The sequence below is a fragment of the Leiobunum rupestre genome, chromosome 2, assembly GCF_980474605.1.
Source record: "Leiobunum rupestre chromosome 2, qqLeiRupe1.1.hap1, whole genome shotgun sequence".
Classification (NCBI taxonomy): domain Eukaryota; kingdom Metazoa; phylum Arthropoda; class Arachnida; order Opiliones; family Sclerosomatidae; genus Leiobunum; species Leiobunum rupestre.
The window spans coordinates 40,256,062-40,281,432 of record NC_143385.1 but is presented as its reverse complement, the minus strand read 5'-3'; the positions used below and the strand labels follow the sequence as shown (position 1 = coordinate 40,281,432).

The window sequence follows — 25,371 nt, the reverse complement described above, 5'->3', positions numbered from 1 at the left end:
GTAAAACACCAATAAAAACGTTCATTAAATATTGCTTTCGTCCAAAATTTTATTTTTTACGGCATTTATACTAATTTCGTGCAAATATTTCACATTTAACCTTATTTTTTCTGGTGATTTAGTGCTTTTCCCTCCATTCGGCATTTTCCCGACTTGTATTAAGGCAGCAGACGAAACAACCGATGACGTTTTGAGAAAGTCGTTCAGTGGCGGATCCATGGGGGGTGGGCGATGGGGGCGATCTTAGAAAATGTTGAAAAATTAATTGTAGAAACTTTTCAAGTTATTGAAATATATTTATTTGATGAAGACTACATAGTTTAGTTGTAAGTCTAGTAAAGCATCTAAACCTTGATTGGTTGTAGTTGAATATTTTGACAATTTATAACACAAATTCTAGTTAGCTTGCCATTTTCCCATACCCTGCAAACATTTCTGCTGGCGCCCATGATCGCCCCTCCCCTTACTGGATGGTCTGGATCCGCCCCCGAAGTCGTTACAATAATGACAGATGTCGACTAAGACTACTCCCTTAAATTAGCTCCGCCTACTAAATTTGAAAAAGAGTATGTCTTGGAAACGTACGATACCTGCACGGCCGTGCTTACGGGTTGGTGAGCGGGGCAGCCGCCCAGGGCCGCTAAACTTTTATCATTGAAAAGTACATATACGAGGGTCACTAAAATATGTTCGCCCATAGAAAAAGACCGCTTCGCCCAAGGCCGCTGAACACCTAAGCACGGCCCTGGATACCCGTTTGGTCGTTCTCAGTCGCGTTGATCGGTTCTTGAATGTACTTATTGAGGGGAAACTGCTAAGTACGTGGTTTAATTCTTAGTACTGAGTTACGTGGTTTTAATTCTTGGTAATGAGCTACGTGGTCTTAACTCTATGTAATGAGTTACATGGTTTTGACTATGTAATGAGTGGTTTTACTTCTTGCGGTCTTTCAGCTAGTATATACGGCATCGATAAGTTTCACACTTTTTTCAGACTTTTGGGTTCATTATGACTTTAGGTTGAAAGTGTCACACGCATATCTTTACTTTTGGCCATACGTTGAATGTGATGCGAAATTCAAATGCATCTTCAGTGCGTAATAAATTTTGGTTTGACGCAAAATGGCTAATTAACCCAATTAAAACTTTAGTTTTCTACGTTACTGCAAAGCAACTAAAGCCTGGTTTTCATGGTCGAAATTTAGCGGAACAGTTGAGCGTCGATAACTCGAAGACGTCTATTGTTGAAAAAAAATAAACGTGTAGCCCTTGTGGCGAAAAAAATATATAAGAAAAGATACTACTTTACGCCGCGCTATTGGGTGATTGCTGCACACGTGACAAGACAAGATAAGCCAAAAAATAAAATTCCGCGTCGGCTTCTGCCGTTTGATTTCCGCTAAAAATCGACCATGAAAACCTGGCTTAACCTTCTGATTTTAATTCAAATCGACCTAAATTGAAGATAAGTATGTAGATTTCAAACCGAATATAGCCAATGAAATGGAAATATGCCAAACTTCTTGTAAAAAAGGAATGTAACCAAGGCTAAGTCTTAAACCTTACCGTAGGTTGTTAAAAAAAAAACAGCACCGCCCAGAGCGATGTTCACTAAGCCGCGACTCGCGTATAGCGCAGCTCATAGGGGTGAAAATACTAAGGCCCCCCACTTAAGCGGTACTACAAGCGGGTAGTCGCTTAGCAAACTTCGTTCTAGGTGGTACTGTAGTATTAAAGTACTGTGGATATATATCGGTCACAATGGTTAATATTTTAAATTGGAAATGAAATATTTATTTCAATACCTATTATACTGCGTTTCGATTAAATTAAACTAAGTGAAACTTAGGAATTGTGTATGTTTGTCAGCGAACTAAGAAAAACGAGCAAAGAACAAGCAATTTTGATAAAAATGTTTTCGATTTTAAGCGGAAAGAAGAAATTGAAACAGTAAAGAAGATCACAAAACAATTTTGAACATGGGTTTCCTAACTAATGTTTAGTTCATACTATAGAATTAAACGTGCTATGTCAGATTTAAATCGTTCAATTACGTGAGAAAAAATGTTATCTAGTTTAAATTCAAGACCTAAAACGCTCATGTGGCAAACAAGATGTCATGGACATTTTGGTGCACACAATCCGATGGTGTGTTAAGAAAAAAGTTCAAGTTAAAACATACATCCTGTACAAAATTTTGTTAGTAATTGGTTAATAAAATTTTCTTTTTCTTGAAAATTCTAATATTTTTTCACACAAGTAATTTAAATCATGTAAGCTTAACACCTACTTCCATCACTGTCTCCTAGATATTACTGTGCTGTTTATTGAATTGAACAAAAGGTTTCCACATTGTGACTGTTAAAAAAAATTATCCAACTTTACTTATTATAATGGAAATTTCTTTTAGCTTGCCCAACTCGTCGCTTTTTCAAGTCGCGTTTTTTCGGTGAAAAATTGTTTTTTTTTTGGGTTTTTTTCTTAGCACCAGCGATATTTCTACGTTTTCGATGACACTCTAAACGTTTCTCATTGACTATTTTCATGTAACACCAAACGATGAAAATCACATTTACAAAAAACGTGAAAATGTTTTACAATTTCGATGAAATTTCGTTACTGAGTGTCCCCGGTATAGAGAGCGTACACTGAAAGTTTCATCTTTCTAGAAAACATAGATTTTGAAATAAGCCACTTTTCCAAGCAACAAAAGCCCTGTATAAGGAAATTGTATCTGCTTAAGTGTTGCACCTGAATCGTAAAAAACTAAATAAATTAAATATTAATGGGGAAAATTGATTCACCCTTCTAGCCTCAGTAGCTGCAAAGTGTAATAGAATTCTGCCAAAATCATTGAAATGGGCAAATTACCAACCAGTGGCGTAGCCAGAAATTCCTCAAGGGGAGGGTCAAAGTTTGTAAATGTTAAGGAAGGGGAAAAGAAGGGGGTGAAAATTTAGTACAGTCAAAGGTAGGCCCAAGGGGGGGGGGTTGGACACGGAAACCCTCCCCTTGTCTACGCCACTGTGACCAACTTCTTAAACTCCAATTTCATAATGATTAACAATGGCGACATTATGTCTTATCGATTGACGTAACGTTTGATTTGTAACGCAAACAGTTTGAGAGTAACAGAACGATCGGTAGTGGAGGCTACGTACCAGGTCGTATTAGTACATTTAAATTCCATAGGGTTGTGGTCCATGACAAATAAGCGTCTATGATCTAGAAATTAATATGATAGCAGTATACTTAGAATCACCCATTTTTTATTTTGTTAGATTCTACGTAATGTTTCCATGACATTTATACAGGGTGTTCACTAAAAAATGAACCAGGGCGAATATCTTAAATTTGTTTTAGGTACTGTTTTGAAATTTTCAGGTCTCATAGAAGATGTAGGGGGAAACCTGCTATGAAAATGTGGATGACCTTGAACGATGTCTTCAAGGTCATCCCAAATGTATCTCCAGAACCGTTAGTGTTAGAAACTTGGTTCCAATTAGAAACGTATTTCACGTGACGTTTTAGGTATTAATAACTTTGACCTGATCAGATTTGACCAATAAGAAGCCGAGAAATGTTAGACGAAAAACAAGAAGGTCGTTAAGTTGATAATGTGTCGAAGACGAGATTCGGGAGCTGATAGCTCTAAAGATACTCAAGTTAGAGTACTGAAATTTGCTAGGCAAATCTACTTAATGACCTTCTTGTTTTCCGTCTAACATTTCTCGGCTTCCTATTGGTCAAATTCGACCAGATCAAAGATAGTTAGACTTAAAACAACACATGGAACACTTTTCCAAGTGGAACCAAGTTTCTAACACTAAAGGAGGATTCACACTATACCACTTAATTGGGCCACTTAATTGTATCCAACTAATTGTAAACAAGAAAATTGTATAGTGTGAACAGAAAAAATTGTGACCAATGCTACAATTTTTCTGTTCACACTATACAATTTACTTGTTTACAATTAGTTGTAGACAATTAAGTGGTATAGTGTGAATCATGCTTAACGGTTCTCGAGGTAATTTTGAGATGACCTTGAAGACATGGTTCAAGGTAATCGAAATTTCAAAGTAGGTTTCCCCCTGCATCCTCAATGTGACCTGAAAATTTCTAAATCGTACCTAAAAAAGATTTTGAGATATTCGCCCTGGTTCATTTTTAGTGGACACCCTGTATATACTGTTTCGATTGAAACAACGTATTTGCAATTTTCCAGAGAACATAAAGTTTGAAGAAATTTAGAACACGACGATTTATTATAACATACGAACGGAAGCGTTGCGACCTCTGGCGGCAAAACTAGCTTCTGGAAAGGAATATCGGGGAAAAACGCCCATGGAAATTGATATTTACCACACGGAATTCGAGGTTTTTATTTTTTTTTACTTTTTTTTTCCAACGAACAAACCAATACGGTGCCCCCCAAAAAAGTTCGTCTGGAGACACCCCTGGGAAATGAATAGTACGCCATCAGATTTCATTTAAGGCAACATACATTTTCATTTAAATTAACGTACATTTTCATTTAAAGCAACGTACACTCGTACAGTTCGATTTAAAGCAACGTACACTCGTACAGTTCCATTAAAGCAACGTACAGTTTCATTTAAAGCAACTTAATGTTTTATGAAATGTAACGCACGGTTTAATTTAAAGCAACGTGCTGTTTTCTGACAAACAATGTACTGTTTGAACAACGTGCTGTCTAATGTCAAGCAAAGTACGGTTTTACGAAACGCAACGTACAGTTTTATGGACAGTAATGTAGAATTTTTCTGACAAGCAACGCACTGTTTTATTAAGATCAACGTACCGTTTTATTAAAAACAACGTACTATTTTATTACAAACAACGTACCGTATTAATAAAGGCGACATACCGTTTTATGAAAAGCAACGTGCCGTTTTAAGAAAAGCAACGTGCTGTTTATATCACAGCGGTAAAAAGATTTCCCTGAAAACAGCGACATTCTGTTTTTTTTTAATTGCAAGATAAAATAAAATGCGAAAAACAGCGTCTTACTGTTTTTAAACAGTATTGAACCTTTAAATATACAGTAATTACAGATACTTTGAATCTAAATTGCCGTTATTCCGAAAAACAGTATGCTCTTGTTTAAATTACAGAAAAATGTGGTTTTTTTACCGGAAACTGCAGCTAACTGTCAAATAAACCGCAAAAACTACTGTATTTTTGACATTATGTTACGAGAGTGTAGCACGCGTTTTGTCGACATACAGAAAAAATTGCGAAATAGATTCTTATATATATATATTTTTTTACCATTAAAAATAAAAATAAAACAGAGAAGGAATATTTATGCTGTTAATAGAATAAAAAAAGCTGTCTTTGGAATAACCTTAGGAAGAGAAATGAAATTACAGGATAAAATTGAAATATTTACATCTTGGTCTCCGAAGCAATGACTATATCTTAGAAAAACTAAGACTAAAATCTCTAAACGTATAGTAAAATCTAAGAGAAACTGACAAAAAATTAGTTAAGACTAAGAAAAACGGCGTAAAAATATCTCTGAAGACTCGAGAATCGACAAGAAACTGTGGCCCATTCCTGTTTACGTTGCCTTTTTATACCAAGATCTGGGCCCTTCATCACCACCCCCTTCCAATAAGTTTCGATGCTTAAATTGGTGCAAATCGAAGCCGACGGATTGTCTCCAGCTTTCAATATTTGACCCGCCCGCGGAAGGTCGACAATTCCAAGGCGTAGATGGTCAAGCCACTAAGGCGACAAGATACAATGAAGCGATGGGAAATACCATGATCTTGGTGCCTACGCGTCTCAACTTTCAGAAAGCACTTTCTAAACGGAAAGAACACGGGAAAAATTTAAATCGAAATATTTCTGAAGCTATTAGCTATTTTTTTATCAAATCCTAAGGCGAACCAAAAATACAAACTGCGTAAAAGGGCAAAATAAATTTTCAATTTTTATAACAACAATAATAATATTATATATTATAATACAATATAATAGTTATCATATTGATAACTATTATATTGTATTACATCACAGACTATGATAAAAATATAGGAAATATAAGATAATAAATGGAGGAGGATTTTTACGACCGTGTCAGAATTGAAGGAAAATATAGGCCCTGATATTGCCGTGCATTGGGTCCTGCAAAAATTTAATACACAGAAATACAAACTTACACATTTTTTGTGTCCCCCGTAATTATAATTAGTATTAACATCTCAATCAAATTCATTTTAAATTAGATAGATCCTAACAATTATTAAATCTAAAACCTAAATACAAAATACCCTAAAATATAAAATAAATGTGAGCCCGATAGTATTGGTATTTAATTGAAATACGATTACCTTAAATTGATATGTCAATATTTTCCACCGCGAAATGTTGGTAATCATATTTTGTTTAAATAAGCTTATTAAATGCTAATATATGAAAGAGCTAAGCCGCATCTAGTTGCGCAAAAAGGTACTCATACAGACACGAAGACTTTGTTCAAAATAATTTTTCTACCTATATAGTGATTACACACAAAAAGCTGGCCCATTGTCAGTTTTTTTACATGGCGTCAACCTGAGTCCGCGAATGTCGAAAGTTACGTAATTAACATAAGTACAACTCTCTTCGTTTGTCAAATTTCTACTATAGGTTAGTTTGATGTTCCTTTTTCTCTAGGAGCGCAAAGAGGCTTCTTCGTATATGGAATGCACGATGCGATTACAAACAAAGAAAAAAGGAGATTAATACCCTCGTTTATTAATTTCCGAACTATATTGTCTTGATTTTTGGGTGTAAATAATATCACATTTTACAAAAACATGTTTGTTTTGCGCTTCTACCATACGTAGATCAGAAATTAAACAGACGTACGACGGTTAGAATACACACAATCCTCCTGATGTGTTAAGTTTGTTTGAGCTATTCAGCAAACTTCTCTGGTCATTATTTGTTAATTCTGGCCAGACGTTGAGTAACACCTTTATTTGTTACTTATGGTCACACATTGAGTGTCACTCTCACTGGTTACTTCTGCTCACACGTTGAGTGTCACACTTATTTTTACTTCTGCGCAAACTAGGTTATATTGAAACCTCAGCTATTCAAAAATAAAAATTACATGAAAATCGGACTTAAATTAAGGAACGACTTTCAGGCGAAAATAAAAATCCGCGAAAATTGGGGTCCCATAAATTACCCTTAAAACTATACTTAAATTTAATATTTACTGATATAACCGAGTTTGTAGATCCGCCGAATCCTAACCTAACCAAATATATTTTTTTAACGTTATCGGACTTAATTTTAAATAAAAAAATCTACCACACAAAGCGAAACCACCAAAAATAGTAAATTGGGCATTTGCCCAACTTCTACGGCTCCGATTTCAAAAATTTATTTAAGGCTATCGATGCTGAGGTATGTACATTCGAACGAGACTTTTTTAGACCTAACTGTTGAAGAGGGTATGTTCCCATTTGACCCAAACCCACTTCTCCCAATTCCCACTTTACCCAAAAGATAAGAGTGGTAGCGTTTGACCCAGAGCCACTTCACCCAAAATTCATAAAGTTATTTATTTATGGCATTAAATTAAATTTGAATACATTTGTATTGTATGTTTAATCTTAAAAAAAAACAAGTTAAAATAGATTGAAAATTAAATTAAATTTGAATACATTTGTATTGCATGTTTAATCTTTTTAAAAAAACAAGTTCTTTTAAGTTTCATATATTAAGATGTTAAAGTAGTAGGTTTATCGCAGTTGGTGTTTCGGTTAACATGAAATGGGTTAGAAGTTCGAAGAATCGTATGATGTCGTTTTTATATCTTTTTGGGATAAATAGATTTGGGTGAAATGGACTTGGGTCAAATGGGATTGGGTGAAAAGTAGTTTGCGAGAAATGATTTTGGGTGAAATGGGACTAAATCTTGAAGAGATATGAGCGACACGGCGGCATCGGCATCGGCTACACTGCACGTGAAACTAATATACACAAGTCCTTAGGATTGTGTGTAAAAACCTAAATATTACACCGTGATTTTGTTTTAAATTTCGAAATGATTACTGATAATGCGTCAGTTTCAAAAATTCGTCACCATGTATTGGTTTAAACCTCAAAACCCTAAAAAAAGTATAAGAATTATTTAAGTCAAACAAAAACCCTAAGAAATAATTATCATTCGAAATACTCGATATTCTCAATTTTTATTTAAAAACTTGATTAACTTTAATATTAATTTAAGTAACGATTATAAATGTAAAAGTTATTATTGTCCATGGTTATAAAGTTTAAAACAAATTATTTACAAATAGAAGAATTACAAAATATTTTTCAATTTTAAAAAATTTAACGTGACGTTTTTAAAATAATTTTAATATCTCAGGAGTAGCTTTCACCTGTAGAACTAGCCTTATTTGGATCAACTAGGATTACGGAGAAATCAAATTTCTAAAGATGCGACTTGTTTGTACCGAATTGTTTCAGAACATGTAACAAATATTTTCCACATTATTTCCCCGATCATAAAGGTAGCTACTTTTCGAAAATAATTTTTCATTAATTTGTTAGGCTTGTAGTACTCAAGTCGAACACCAGTTAATTAGATTTTATCGCGATTCTTTTATGATAAATAGAAAAAACGTGTTTCAATCTGTAGGCCTGGTTTTTACTAGCGTTTCATATCTTTGGCGGACAGTATAGTACCAACGTTCTTGGATTTTAATCCCTCCAATTTACTGAATCCGCCAAATATTAGGACGCTAGTGTGAGCTGATGTGTAAAAGGTGTTGTACCCGGCTAACCCCCTCACTTGACCAACTTCATGGAATGTTTCCAAAACCCAACAACCGACAATCTGTCGCGGGGACGAAAATACGTCACGAGGATCATACCTTCCATAATGAAACGATTCGGAGAGAACGGGAGTAGACTCCAGTCTCCTTCCAAATCCCAAAATATACAGCTTTCACTTAAAATTCCCCGCTACTTTTTGTTAAGATGCGCAATTAGGTGCCTCCATGTCTGGACTCCATCAGCCAATCTCAACCTAAAAGGGGTTGAGGTTCTTTCCCCCTCTCTCTTTGACACCAAATATTTATTGGTCAATCGACGAACTTGTCTTTCTTTGGTCGAAATGATTTAGGTGCCTGAAAGTCTGGAGAACAGTTGCCCGGGTTTTACTCGCCCTTCATCTAACTATAAAAGGTACCAAGGTCATTTATGCCCCCTCGCCTATATATACGGTAATTACGGTTATACTCGTTGTCGTTTGCCACTTTCTACTTTCATGTGTTTTGAGAAAGACACAATTTTTATCGCTGGGAAGACGGGTAAATATTTTAAAATTTTAGTTTATCAAGGGAACGTGGTAGAATCTTAACGCTTCTAATTTCCTAAAATAGAATGATAGAGCTATTTTCTTTATTTATGGAATACCATCGTTTCAAAATTTAAGGTAATTATTAGCAAATTTATAAATTTTAGGAAGTAGTTTTTAAAAGCTATATTTTCTGGAACATATTTTAGCTTCGGAGGAACGAGAGAAGGAGCTTCTTTCAAATATTAAGCTTCTTGAAGATGAAATTGAAGCACTGAAACAAGCTAAAAGTAGTAATATCTTTATCCGTCAAGAAATGATAAACGTTTAATTTAATACTAATTCCGGTAGATGGAGAGGAGATACCGCTTTTGAATGATCCCGCTGAAGAAAAAGACGCGCCGGAACAGAATGTCGTCACCCCAGCGACCGCCAAGAAACTCGGCGAGTCCACCCACTCCTCCAATTAAGTATTGGGGAGTCGGCTCGTCAGTAGCTCTTTGTGGATTTGGGGGACCCCCAAATATGAAACGGCCTTTAATCAGGTCAAACGTTTCTGATTTCGATCGGTATGTTTTCTGGTAGTAAATAACCCGCCACTAGATATTAATGAACTTGTTTGCAATAAAGTTGCCCTCCGAAAGATGAGAAACGGTCCCCGACTCCGCCGTTCAAATATAAGGAACGCGCTCCTAGGACCAAAACAGAGAAGGCAGCCCTCAAGGGGCAATCTTGCGAGAAGTGCGATAAAGTATAACTTATTTTCTATTTGTAATTTTACACTAGAAGAAGGAAAGTGAGGGCGAGGCGTCAGTCCCGGGGTCGGGGTCAGGTTCGGGATCGGGGTCCGGGATTTAAGGGGTGAAATGAGGGTAAAATCGTCGAAAAGTCAATGTATTTAGGGTATTTTTCGCGACGATATGTTTTTTCGTATATCAACATATTGTGTCCAGGCCAACTTGTTCATTTATCTACGCTTATCTCGAAAGATACTTGAACGTATATCTTATCAAGTTTTATCGTACGGAATAAGTTGAAATGATGTAAAAATTGATAACCTAGGCGACGCGTGCGCAGATTACCCCGGGGGACGCGGTTAATTTGAATTGAAGTGTTTTGACGTCATTGAATATTCGTTGTTAAAGTAGAATGGAAATATTTTTTAACTTCATTTTAATATCATTGTAGTACGCTTGGCACTTGAACCAATCTCACGAGTATTTCTTAAAACGAATATCTCGATCGCGTTTTATCGTACGAAATAAGTGGAAATTATGTAAGTTGTATGATTAATAACCTAGGCAGGAAGATAGCGCGCGCGTGCGCGGATTACCTGGGAGGCGTGGATTGCCCGGGCGCGCGGTTCATTTGAATTTAAAACATGGATTCCCTCTCCAAAATAATTCATATACCCAAAATTGAACCCCAAGTTTTTTTCTTTTTAGGGGAATCTCTATGGGAGTTTAACATTACAATAAAGCTAATAGGTCCAGTTTGGGGTACTTTTGGTCCGAAATGGGGTACATAGGGCCGAAAATGGTGACTTTGGTCGTTTTAAGGGTACTTTTGGTAATTTGGTCCATTTTTGGGTACATCAGAAAAGCAGTTGGAAAAACGAAGAGCCTTTTTTTTTCCACCCATCTCCAAACTCTAAAAATGTATTGCTTTAATTTATTTATCCCTTCCGTAGGTATAAAATAAGATAAAAACCACTTACCTATATTTTAATTACGGTAAATTAAAAATACTTAATTAGTGTACTAAGTTACGTTTAAAAGAACCTTTTGTAACAATTCCAATATGTAAATATAGGTAAGAGACAAGGCTACCATCTATAGAAGCGTTTTACAGTTCATTTAAAAATCTATTTTTTTTTTAAATCATTATCTCGTTCGTAATTGCCTTTCTATCCCTTCAATTTTAAAAGTATCCTAATTAATTCTATATTTTTAACATTAACAAGTCTCCAAATTATACCAACTTTTAACCAATTTTCCCCAATTGTACTAATTTTTAACAGAATTTCCTAAATTATTCTAATTTTACCATAAGCCAACTTAATTTCAAAACTATTGTCTATTTATGAAAATTGAGTTTTGTACGTATTTTGAATCGTTTCATTTTTATCCATAAAATGGGTGATTTGTAGGAAATTTATATTATTTTTATTGGCTTTACAATATTTCAAGTTAATTTATAAAATTTATAAATGAGTTTAATTAAATTAATAATTAAGTTTCGTTCGTATATTGAATCGGTATTTATTTATAATATTTTTTTTTCACCTAGATTAATTTTTTATCCCCCACACTCTCGATCTAGCTCCCTACTATACGTGTCCATTTATAATATCAAAATTGAACCGTCATGAATAATCCATATAAACGTAAAAGACGCGGGCGTCTTGAGGTCCAAGTTTCGTTTCCACTGAAATAGAAACAACAAGAGGAAAGGGTCTTTCTGGTGACCTAACATTTAACATTGCTGGACGTTTTATATTTATTGTGTTCTGTTACTTATAGTCATATGGATTTCCATTCATTCGAGGAAGTTAGTGAAATAGTGGAAGAGTATAATAGGACGTGGTTAGATATGCAAGAAATAAAAGAACATTTGGACGAAATAAAAAAAGCATTTAAAAAAGTGGGAATTGAAGTTAGAAGAAGCTTGTCAAAGGGAAATTGTACTGAGAAATAAAGTTAAAGATATAAAAACAAATACAATTGGATTGAAAATATTGCAAGATAGTTGGAAGGGAGCAGAGAAGTAAAGGGATAATATTGTATGTCATTTATTGGCTTAAGACCTGTTAAATAAAATATGAAATAAAATAAAATATAAAATAAAATATGAAATAAAATAAAATATTTCCCGGGGGACGCGGTTAATTTAAATTTAAGAGTGTTTTGACGTCATGGAATATTCATTGTTAAAGTGGAATGGAAATATTTTTAAACTTCATTTTATTATGTCGAGTGATTCAATACTTTAAAGAGATAAACTGTTATATAAGACGCGTGTGGCATTGGGTAGTGGGGGTTTTTCCGGGAACTTTCCCGCATACGAGCGCGTTTACCGCGTATATTTCCGTATAAGGGCGTTTTCCGCGTAGTTTTTAAGCGAATGAGCACGTTTTTCGACACCGGCGCGTTTTCGCGTAGTTTTCTGCATTGGGGATCTTGTTTCTTGGTATGTTGATGAAAACTCAGAAAAATTTGAGATATACTAATAAAATATTACTCTGATTGACGGGAATTCTCGTCACTGCTTATCGAATGTATAACACCTTTTAAGGAAAATAAATTTTTGAGCCAAGGCTGCCATCTATAGAAGCGTTTTACAGTTCATTGAAAAATCTATTTTTTTTTAAATCATCATCTCGTTCGTAATTGCCTTTCTATCTCTTCAATTTTAAAAGTATCCTAATTAATTCTATATTTTTAACATTAACAAGTCTCCAAATTATACCAACTTTTAACCAATTTTCCCCAATTGTACTAATTTTTAACAGAATTTCCTAAATTATTCTAATTTTTACCATAAGCCAACTTAATTTCAAAACTATTGTCTATTTATGAAAATTGAGTTTTGTACGTATTTGGAATCGTTTCATTTTTTTTATCCCTAAAATGGGTGATTTGTAGGAAATTTATATTATTTTTATTGGCTTTACGATATTTCAAGTTAATTTATAAAATTTATAAATGAGTTTAATTAAATTAATAATTAAGTTAAGCTGAACGTTTTATATTTATTGTGTTCTGTTACTTATAGTGATATGGATTTCCATTCATTCGAGGAAGTTAGTGAAATAGTGGAAGAGTATAATAGGACGTGGTTAGATATACAAGAAATAAAAGAGCATTTGGACGAAATGGAGAAGCATTTAAAAAAGTGGGAATTGAAGTTAGAAGAAGCTTGTCAAAAGGAAATTGTACTGAGAAATAAAGTTAAAGATATAAAACCAAATACAATTGGTTTGAAAATATTGCAAGATAGTTGGAAGGGAGCAGAGAAGTAAAGGTAATAATATTGTATATCATTGATTGGCTTAAGACCTGTTATATAAAATATAAAATATGAAATAAAATAAAATATAAAATAAAATATGAAATAAAATAAAATATAACATAAAATGAATTAAAATAAAAAAAATATAAAAATATAAAAATATTAAAATTACTAATTTTTAACAGAATTTCCTAAATTATTCTAATTTTTGCCATAAGTCAACTTAATTTTAAAACTATTGTCTATGTACGAAAATTGAGTTTTGTAGATATTTTGAATAGTTTCATTTTTATCCCTGGTTAAAAGTTATTATAATTGGGGATATTTTGTTAAAAGTTAGTATAATTTGCGAGATTCTTTTTAAAAAAAACTGCATAGTTTTGGTTATTTTCAAACAAAAATAGAAAATTAAAGCCTGCTTTTTGATTTTGGATACCTCGGAGCTTAATAACAACGCTAATCACTTGCATATTGTAAAAAACAGTAACCTGAGATTAGAATTAAAATTTGCCAAACCGTTACCGGAGCCGATTTCCATTCTAATTTACGCTGAGTTTCTTTAAGTATTTTTTCAATCCTTATACCTATATTTACATATTGGAATTGTTAGAAAAGGTTCTTTTAAACGTAACTTAGTACATTAATTTATTTTGGAAGTTCAAAACGTATTAAGAGCCCTTCAAAGTACTATAAAAGGATTTAATTTACAAACTAAATTAATATTTTCTTCAAACTTTCAATTCGTTATAATTTGAATTTAAATGAAAACATCATGGATTATAGATGCGTAATCTACTATTAGACCGAACGGATTAAAAAATACTTAAAGTAAGTGGTTTTACTGATAAACTCTAAAGGAATTTAACTTTAAAGGGTATCTTAGATTATTGTTTTTAATTTTATTCAAGTTCAAAACGTATAAAGAGTCCTTCAAAGTACTATAAAAGGATTTAATTTACAAACTAAATTAATATTTTCTTCAAACTTTCAATTCGTTATAATTTGAATTTAAATGTAAACATCATGGATTGTAGGTGCGTAATCTACTATTAGACCGAACGGATTTATCCATTTGAAAGAGTCCCTCTTTTGATACCTGCAAAGTATTGAACGATTCTATCTTATTGATTAAAATAGGTCTTAAAATCATATCTATTAGTACAATTACAACATTTGAGAAAGACGCTTTTCCCATTGTGAAAGTGGAATCCAAAATAAGAATCACTTCAATTTAAACGCACTTTAAATTTCAATATAGACTATTTTACCATTCTCGAGTATTTCTTTTTTTCTTTAAAAGCTGAAGAAATATTAGAAACGACATCAGTGATCAAATAATTGTTTCCGAGTATGACAGACGATTTATGATATTAAAGAGTCATTTTTCAAAAGTAAGATTGTTTTCGGGTATTTTTAAAGCTAGCTTAGAAATTACATTATTTTTTATATTTAATTATTTAGTTGTAATGTTAAAGTTTGGTGATGTTGTTAATTCTTAATTAATGGTAGCCTTCACTAGAAACTATTATAAGAATTATATATGAATTTATAACCACGCGTGTATTTACCACTAGTGAATGCAATATCTGTCGAAGAATTGAAGAAAGACGGAATCACGTCATTATTAAGAACTGGTAGCTACTTCTGTATATATTGTGACGGTTCAGTTTTTCATGTTCCAACTGACGGAGGGTTAGCATGGTACTGTGACGGATACTCAATCTGTTTGAAGTATCGTAAAGCTGTTTATTTCCAATCTAAAAGAATTTTGAGTATAAGAATTCCACCAGGTGTATTAAAAGCATTACCACGCATATATTTGTGTTTAAATTGTGATATGTTAGGGACAAAGAGAGCAGCCAGTTCGTCATATTGCGAAGTAACTGGGGGATGTTGTGTATTTCCAAAAATTAAAAAAAAAATAATAGTATGCGTGTTTTTCTAGTATTTTTTCACCTATATTTACGTATTGAAATCTATTTTAACGTATTGAACGTAGAGTCAGAGGCTTTTGCAGTATTTTACTACCTATATTTACATTTTAGAAAGCTATTTAAACGTATTGAACGTAAAGAGTATATATTTGTATATCGGAATGTAATTTAACGTATTCGTATACCCATTTGAAATGAGCTAGTCGAGACCTTTTTTTATTTTCATTAACCATATCACACAAAATATAACAAACGTAACAATGGATCGAGCAAAAATCTGCTTACTAATACAATGGCTAGGAATTAGAATTAGCAAGAGTTAAAATAACTAATTTACAATCGCTTACTAGAAAATGATAAAAAAAACTTTTTTTTTGCATGAAAATGTGTACATTTAAATACAAAACAAAACAATTTTTTATATTTATTGATAAATAATTCAAATTAGATTATAAAATAAATTAGTTTCATTTTGTAATAACAATCGTACAATCTCTGGATACTATCGAAGCTATGTAAAAATATTATTAAAATGTTTAATTAATCGATAGTTTTTTTTAAATCAATATACCTACTTTATAATGTTGTCCTACCACCATATGTATCAACGCTATTCTAAAATAAATCATTTAACATATAGTTATTCTAAAATAAACCATTAAATTAAAATTTAAACTTCTAAATAAAACAATACTTTACCTGGACGTATACTATTTTGCTATTAGATCCACCTATAATCTATAATATAAATTAATCATTTATAAAACCTTTAATTATTTTCATATAAAATATATTATAAGTAAATTACCGCATTGTTGATGTTTAATGATTCACCTTTTTTCGAAGATAAACAAATATAATCTCTTGATGCACCGTAATCAGTCGGTTTTTGTTTATGATTTTTAATTATCTGAATACTGCTTACTGGTGAATCATCTTTTGGATTTTCCAAGTTAATATCTTGATGCATTTTCTTTACATTGGATTCAATAGATTCATTATTACTTCCTATTATCTAAATATAAATAAAATAATTACTTAGTAACTATATAATATAAATACAAAACTATTTTATTTATATAGATTACCGAATTTGTAATAGATGAAGGTGTATCAATTTCTCCAGATAAAGATCGAAGATTATTCGATGCCATTTCACTATAGAAATAATAACTAATATTTAGCTATACTATGAACCTTAGTGTATAATTTCTTTATTCTTTATATTTTATTTTGAAATATATCAAAACTTTTTTAAAACTTTTTATAAGTTATTTACATTTTTTCTATTTTTTTTTTACCACAATTAGATAAAAATTATTTTTTATATAGCATTATAACGTACGTACCCTCGTCCAATAAGAAATGTTAACGATGTTTATCAAATCCCCCAACACCCGCAAATCAATTCCGATGGATTTATGTAATTTACTTTTTATTATATTTATATATTTTTTAATTTAATAAATTAATTTATAAAATAAACGATTAACCCTTTGTCAGCAGACACAGGAAATGAACAATTCCTATAAAATACATACATTAAGACAAAGTTAAGAATTATCACCGAGTATTCCTACTTACATTTTAAGATTCCTCGGAGTCACTTCCAATATAATACAGATGGTGAACTTTCGAAATCTGGTCTAACTATTATACGGTTTTCCCTTTTTATACTCTGAAATTATTGATCTTCGATATATTATTTATTAAAATGGGGTTTAAAATTAATTCCATTCTACGTATACGCATTTTGAAGTGTATCGCGTTACGTATATAGGAATTTATCCGGTCCTCATACGGAATCACGTGTACAATTACAATACTTGAGAACGATACGTTTCTCATACTTAAACTTGAAATATTCGTTTAAAAAAAATACTCGTGATATAGATTCAAGTGCCAAGCATATTTAAGTACTACAATGATATTAAAATGAAGTTTAAAAATGTTTCCATTCTACTTTAACAACGAATATTCAATGACGTCAAAACACTCTTAAATTCAAATTAACCGCGTCCTCCGGTATTTTATTTTGAAATATATCAAAACCTTTTCAAAACTTTTTAGAAGTTATTAACATTTTTTCTATTTTTTTTTACCACAATTAGATAAAAATTATTTTTATATAGCATTATAACGTACGTACCCTCGTCCAATAAGAAATGTTAACGATGTTTATCAAATCCCCGAACACCCGCAAATCAATTCCGATGGATTTATGTAATTTACTTTTTATTATATTTATATATATTTTTTTTAATTTAATAAATTAATTTATAAAATAAACGATTAACCCTTTGTCAGCAGACACAGGAAATGAACAATTCCTATAAAATACATACATTAAGACAAAGTTAAGACAAAGTTAAGAATTATCACCGAGTATTCCTACTTACATTTTATTTTATTTCATATTTTATTTTATATTTTATTTTATTTCATATTTTATTTAACAGGTCTTAAGCCAATAAATGACATACAATATTATCCCTTTACTTCTCTGCTCCCTTCCAACTATCTTGCAATATTTTCAATCCAATTGTATTTGTTTTTATATCTTTAACTTTATTTCTCAGTACAATTTCCCTTTGACAAGCTTCTTCTAACTTCAATTCCCACTTTTTTAAATGCTTTTTTTATTTCGTCCAAATGTTCTTTTATTTCTGGCATATCTAACCACGTCCTATTATACTCTTCCACTATTTCACTAACTTCCTCGAATGAATGGAAATCCATATGACTATAAGTAACAGAACACAATAAATATAAAACGTCCAGCAATGTTAAATGTTAGGTCACCAGAAAGACCCTTTCCTCTTGTTGTTTCTATTTCAGTGGAAACGAAACTTGGACTTCAAGACGCCCGCGTCTTTTACGTTTATATGGATTATTCATGACGGTTCAATTTTGATATTATAAATCGACACGTATAGTAGGGAGCTAGATCGAGAGTGTGGGGGCATTTATAAATTTTATAAATTAACTTGAAATATCGTAAAGCCAATAAAAATAATATAAATTTCCTACAAATCACCCATTTTAGGGATAAAAATGAAACGATTCAAAATACGTACAAAACTCAATTTTCATAAATAGACAATAGTTTTGAAATTAAGTTGGCTTATGGTAAAATTAGAATAATTTAGGAAATTATGTTAAAAATTAGTACAATTGGGGAAAATTGGTTAAAAGTTGGTATAATTTGGAGACTTGTTAATGTTAAAAATATAGAATTAATTAGGATACTTTTAAAATTGAAGAGATAGAAAGGCAATTACGAACGAGATGATGATTTAAAAAAAATATATATATTTTTAAATGAACTGTAAAACGCTTCTATAGATGGTAGCCTTGTCTCTTACCTATATTTACATATTGGAATTGTTACAAAAGGTTCTTTTAAACGTAACTTAGTACACTAATTAAGTATTTTTAATTTACCGTAATTAAAATATAGGTAAGTGGTTTTTATCTTATTTTATACCTACGGAAGGGATAAATAAATTAAAGCAATACATTTTTGGAGTTTGGAGATGGGTGGAAAAAATAGGCTCTTCGTTTTTCCAACTGCTTTTCTGATGTACCCAAAAATGGACCAAATTACCAAAAGTACCCTTAAAACGACCAAAGTCACCATTTTTGGCCCTATGTACCCCATTTCGGACCAAAAGTACCCCAAACTGGACCTATTAGCTTTATTGTAATGTTAAACTCCCATAGAGATTCCCCTAAAAAGAAAAACTTGCGTTCCAATTTTGGGTATATGAATTATTTCGGAGAGGGAATCCATGTTTTAAATTCAAATTAACCGCGCGCCCGGGCAATCCGCGCCTCCCACGTAATCCGCGCACGCGCGCGCTATCTTCCTGCCTAGGTTATTAATCATACAACTTACATAATTTCCACTTATTTCGTACGATAAAACGCGATCGAGATATTCGTTTTAAGAAATACTCGTGAGATTGGTTCAAGTGCCAAGCGTACTACAATGATATTAAAATGAAGTTTAAAAATATTTCCATTCTACTTTAACAACGAATATTCAATGACGTCAAAACACTTCAATTCAAATTAACCGCGTCCCCCGGGGTAATCTGCGCACGCGCCGCCTAGGTTATCAATTTTTACATCATTTCAACTTATTCCGTACTATAAAACTTGATAAGATATACGTTCAAGTATCTTTCGAGATAAGCGTAGATAAATGAACAAGTTGGCCTGGACATAATATGTTGATATACGGGAAAACAAATCGTCGCGAGGAATACCCTAAATACATTGACTTTTCGACGATTTTACCCTCATTTCACCCCTTAAATCCCGGACCCCGATCCCGAACCTGACCCCGACCCCGGGACTGACGCCTCGCCCTCACTTTCCTTCTACTTACACTGTTTCAGATAACATATACAAAATTAACTAATGACCGTATTAACCGAAATATTTTTTCCCCGCAGTATTACGAAGATTTGCCCGTCAACGAGAGGCGTGCAGCGTTAGACAACGTTTCCAAGCACCGGGCTAGCCACGCACTTCCCCCCAAAACCCCGGAAAAGTATTGGGAGCTCGGTGGCTTGGATAGTCCCAGCCCTCCGGCAATCAGTGTTGGTCCCCTCGTTTTGAGAAGGCGACGACCTCTCCAAATGAGACGGCTGAACCTTGAGGACGACAAAAGTATGATGAAATCGAAAGTGAAGCGCTTGAAAAGATTTTGTTTTAATCTATAACACTTACTCTTTAAAGGCCCCCCGGAAAAGCGATGCAAGATGGACTTAACGGCGGTGGAAATTAGAAACCAATTTTAGGTGTTTCAAAATAATAAAAATAAAATTGTGTATATAGTTCGAAATAAAATCAAATAAATGTTTCTACATTTCATGTTTATTATTATTATTCAATAAGGGGAACGCGACGGGCCACCGAACTGTATACAAAACACTTATAACAGGACGATCCTACTACGAAATATATTACACAACCAAACGCGTATTCAGTGGCTATTTATTTTTGGAATAACTTAAATTAAATTATTATTATTATTATTATTGGCTTACGTTAAATATGAAAGCGCCGACTAGCTCGATTATTTAAACGAACTGCTCAAGCAAATGTCCCGTAATCCTCAGTTTCCTAACCTAAACGTCATCTCACTCGTGACGAAAAAAGAATGTCAACAAAACCACGTGGTGGAAAACGCGTATTCGGTGAGCGGAGAATTCCATAAACAGAACCACGTATTTTAACCGTTGCGTTTTCGTCAAGCCACTTTAAAGTAGGAATTCAAGAGCCAGACACATGGAATAGTATACAAAAATATAACTTACCCCGTTTTCCTATGTACTTTCTCATCCTGATTAAGCAATGCGGATTTAAACAAGCAATATTATGTATTTCTGCGCCTTCATTCTCGTTTTATGCCCCCCTTAATTATAACCACAGGTTTACACATTGTTTGAAACTAATAGTCATTTTAATTTAAAAACAAGTATTAACTTGTAATTATTCTTTCAAGAATTTGCATTAAAAACAACATGAAATTATTCATTGTACTGTTTAAGTTAGGAGCGTGTAGTTTTTTCAGACAGCGCGCATCAAATCACGCGATCTCTTCACTGAAATATTAAGAAGCGCGCTCCAATATATATAAAAAAAACACACATTTTTAGACTCGCGCGACGGCCTAATCGACTAAAAATTCAAATCACAAAGAGTATCAAACTTACGGGTTACAGAGTTGCTAGTATTTTACTTTCTTATGTTTTATGTTACTTTTGATAAAACAACAAAAAACTTCATATATATATATTTAACGGACCAAAGATTTGGTGGATTTGGCGGATTTGGGGAAATTACATAATTAAACTTTTTAGCGCAGATCGTATGTTACTACGTTAATTAAGGTGTCAATTTTTTTAAAGAAATTAATGTATCAATTTCGAGTCGTCATGGACTCTTTTTAATCGGTTTTGTATTGGTTATTATTTTTGACTTCCCCATTGGTAATCCCTCTATTGATAGCGACCGGTCAGCTCGCTCTCCCTCCCTCGCCACGACGAAGGATTAAATCCATTATTGAAATAGCACTGTCAAAAACGGCAGGAGGTACAAGGCACTTGAAATAACCCCAGTCCGCTCGCCGACGCGTACAATTGGGGCTTACGAGGGGGAAGCGATAAAGATGTTAGGACCCTTTTTCGACGACGGGGCCAAAGACTATATAAAGCTACGCTTACATAGACTGGCGTGGTCTATGGAGTATAAGTTGATGGCTTTTTTTCAAGCATCAGCGCCATCAAGTATTGAGGCAAAGAAATATTCATTAAAAAAAAAAGAAATTGGTTGTCAGTCACTTAGCTCTTCATGATTCAAAATTCTTCAACTTCAACGGTTTTCTTTTGCTAAGCTCCAAAATATTTTTTTTTGTTAAGTTTGAAATTAAAACTTAAAATAATCAATGGCTAAGAACTTTTTAGAACCCTATAGCAGTAGCTCTTTTTGCGCTTTTATAAGTTGTAAAAACGCCAGGAACAATAGGGAATCTTTGTCATTTTTTAAATTTCCTAAAGATGAACAAAGGTAAGCTTGTTATTTGTTGAGATAATAAATTGCTCTATTCAACCAAAAACTAAAGTAGCTGCTTTAATTTATAGATCTAAGTTTTGGGTGGCCAACTCTGGTCGTAGTGACTTAAAAGAGAAAAGTTATGTCTTGTTAAATAAGTCATATACTGTGTGTGCCAATCATTTTGAAACTACCTGTTTCATGAATGACTCTAAAAAAAGTCGGGGATGGAACGCTGTTCCAACTTTAGTTGGAATTGTAATTCCTGTGTGTGCCAATTTGACAGGTATTTCTTCCGAAATAATTGAGTATAGAGTATATAGAACTAATTTATTATCTTTTTGTAACTTGGCAATGGTAATGAAGGGAGTTCAGCATCACTTGAAGTGAAAAGAACGTTAACTAAAGATTCTATGACCAAGTATTCACCAGCCAGTAAGGTTAAACTGGCCAATGGATTGAGTGGAAGAGATCTTTTCCCATTTGGTAATGACATGAATATCATATTAATGGAGGTATTATTATTCTAATCATTAAGTATCTTCCTTAGATAATAATTTAAGTGGCATTGGAAACCGACCAGTACACTCTCTGTCTGACAGTTTGACAGGTATTTTTTGTAAATCATTGAGTATGTAGTATATAGAACTAATTAAATATCCCTTTATAATTTTTCAATAATATAGATAACATCCAGGAAATTTCTCAGGAAGAAATACCTATGTCATCTACACCTTTAAAATCATCCATTGATTTAACAAGTAACTTTCTTATGCATAAAAAACCAAATTATATTAATTAATGACTAATATATTGTATTTTAGGGCTAGTTAATCATATATTTATCAATGATAATGAAGGGAGTTCATTGACCAAGTATTCACCGGCCAGTAAGGTGAAACTGGACAATGAATTGAGTGAGGATCTCCAAATGGGTAATAACATTAATAACAAACTAAAGAAGATATCATTATTATAATTATTAATTTTGTTGCTGATCAAGGTCCAGCGAATAGGTCCCTTTTTAACCGCCTGAAGCTATCCGAGGAACAACCTTTTTTCATGCACCATGGCCAAAAAATTTATGGACTTTATGATCCTCCCCATTTGCTCAAAAGCCTGAGAACCAACTTTCGAACCTATTTGATGGAAGTGTTTGGCAAACCAGTGAGGTTCCATCATGTCGATCAGTTCTATCAGTACGACTGCACAAGACCTCTGCGCCTAGCTCCAAAACTAAAGAAAAGGCACATCCACCCTACATCATTTTCTAAGATGAGGGTGAAAGATGCTGCCCAAATTTTCTCCCACACTGTATCGGCAGGAATGTCATCTTGCATAGCATTTGGTACGTCAATTAAATTTCTACCATAAATTTCAGCTGTATTAATTATAATCCTTGTTGTGTATTAAACTTTAGGAAAACTTGAAGCAGAAGCTGCGTACACAGCAGATTTTATCAGCAAAGTAGACCGAATGTTTGATGCAGTCAATTCCTCAAAGTACAATTCTACCAAGGAGCTTCGGAGAATGATGACTAAAAACTCTGCCCACCATAAAACTCTAAATGAGTCAGTGGAAATGCTCAGATCAATCAAATTTATCTTGCCTAAACCAAGCATCAGGATTTTCTGTGTTGGTGGCTGGTTACTCACCATAGCAGCCGTTAAAGGGCTATGGAACGATCTCCATCAAGAAGGAGCAAATTTCTTGTTTACAAGGCGGTTTAACCAGGACCCTCTTGAAAATTATTTTTGCAGCATACGGCAAAAAGGAGGAAATCGCCAAAATCCAAATGCCATGCAATTCAGGGACGCTTTTAAGCAGTTGTTGACACAGTCTTTTCTGCTGAGCAGCGACGGCCAAAACTGTGAAGAAGACTTTGCTGACATTCTTCTCAGTTTAAAGTCGTTGAATAAACAACCAAATACGGTTTCAAGAGAGGATTTAGGAGAAGAGGAAGACACTGGCTCAAACCTTCAAAAGAAGAAAAGGGTTTCTGGTATTAAAGAAATTGATGGGAAGGCAGTGGCTGAGGCTTTTGGAACCACGGTGGACATGAATGCTTTGTCATACGTGACAGGCAGTGTTATAAAGAAAGTGAGAGATTCCCATAAGTGTGAATCTGATAAAAACATTTGCCGCTTTTTTACCGAATCAGAGTTTTTGGAAATTCAAAGCCAAACATTCACCCATCTAAAGGCATACTCCTATAAAAAAGGAGATTTTGGAGGTTTGATTTCTCCCTCTGACGTTGTGACCGCTTTCATGTTACAAATTGAAAAAATTTTCATAAAAGTCTTTAATGAAAAAATGCATGAACCTGATATCCTAAGAAAATTAATTCAAGAAACAGAAGGTGTTGATGGATATGATATTTGTCCAGGTTTCAAAAGAAAAATAATTTCTTGTTATTTAAGAATGAGAATTTATTATGCGGTTATTTTCATCAATTGGGATATATCCGAGGAACGGGAAAAAAACAAGAAAAAGAAAAAGGGCAAAAAACCAAACACCAAATTGCTAAAAGTAGCACATTTAGGTTGTTGAAACTTTAGAGGTACACTTGCAACCTATTGTTATGGCCTTCAATCTTTGAATTGTTGCATCACTAGCAATTAATTACGCAACTAACAAAAACTCAGGATGTGATTGATTGCGGTAATTTCTTTTCAACCTTCAAGCTTGACTACTGACATTACAAATGACAATTTGATAAAAGGAAGTTCCATCTTTCTAATTAGTTCAATCTTCGGCTTTCTCAAGGATGAAAAAAAAATCAACTATTACAGAGGATGGATACAAAGGATCAAATGATTCGAGATCAAAAGAGGAACGCTCAATTACTTTAAAGATGGTGTGTGTACTGTGTTATGTCCATTATATTCTTGAATAATATTTTTTGTTTTGTTTATAACAGTCAAGGGTTCAGTGAGTTGTCCCTTATCAAGCTATTCTCCAATACCATGGTTTGAAACACCAGTAGATACCAATAATGGGGATTCCTCCATCTCTAATGTTCTGGTTATTGTAAGTCCTTTTTTAATTTTGTTTATCTTTCTATTTGCAACATTTTATATTGTATACAATAAAATGTTTGCAAGGCTTTTGAAGAACATCAATTCAACACCAAGTCTGGAACTGCTATGAAGCAACGCTTAGTTGACATGTTGTTGCAAATCATGGTTGTCAGTGAAGCCTTTTTGGTATTTATGTCGTGATAAAATGAAATATTTTCGTAATTGCCAGTAATACAAATATTTTTTCATTAGCCTTCGGCTGTTGGAGCGCTCTTCACATTCCTAGCCAAACGGGACCATGCTATTATCGTGAATGGGATGTTATTCAAGCAGGTTCTCGAGTATCTAACAACACCAGATGATCTGTAATTTGTGTAGAAAACCTTTAACTACCGAATATAGACAAGTTGTGGCCCCTCAGTATGGACACGGCTTTCGCTTGTTTGGAAGGATTGAAGCAACCATGTGCTCCTAGTGACGCAATGTGCTCAACCAGAAATTGTTATTGTTAG

The 25,371-nt window shown here is 33.2% G+C and overlaps 1 long non-coding RNA gene across 1 annotated transcript; it reads left to right on the top strand.

The window, feature by feature from the left end:
* The first annotated feature begins 22,072 nt into the window (after window positions 1-22,072).
* LOC149957507 (uncharacterized) lies at window positions 22,073-22,452 on the top strand. The gene is made up of 3 exons (XR_016478445.1): window positions 22,073-22,125; window positions 22,206-22,325; window positions 22,390-22,452. It is a non-coding gene; the product is annotated as an uncharacterized LOC149957507 (long non-coding RNA).
* Window positions 22,453-25,371: the final 2,919 nt, after the last annotated feature.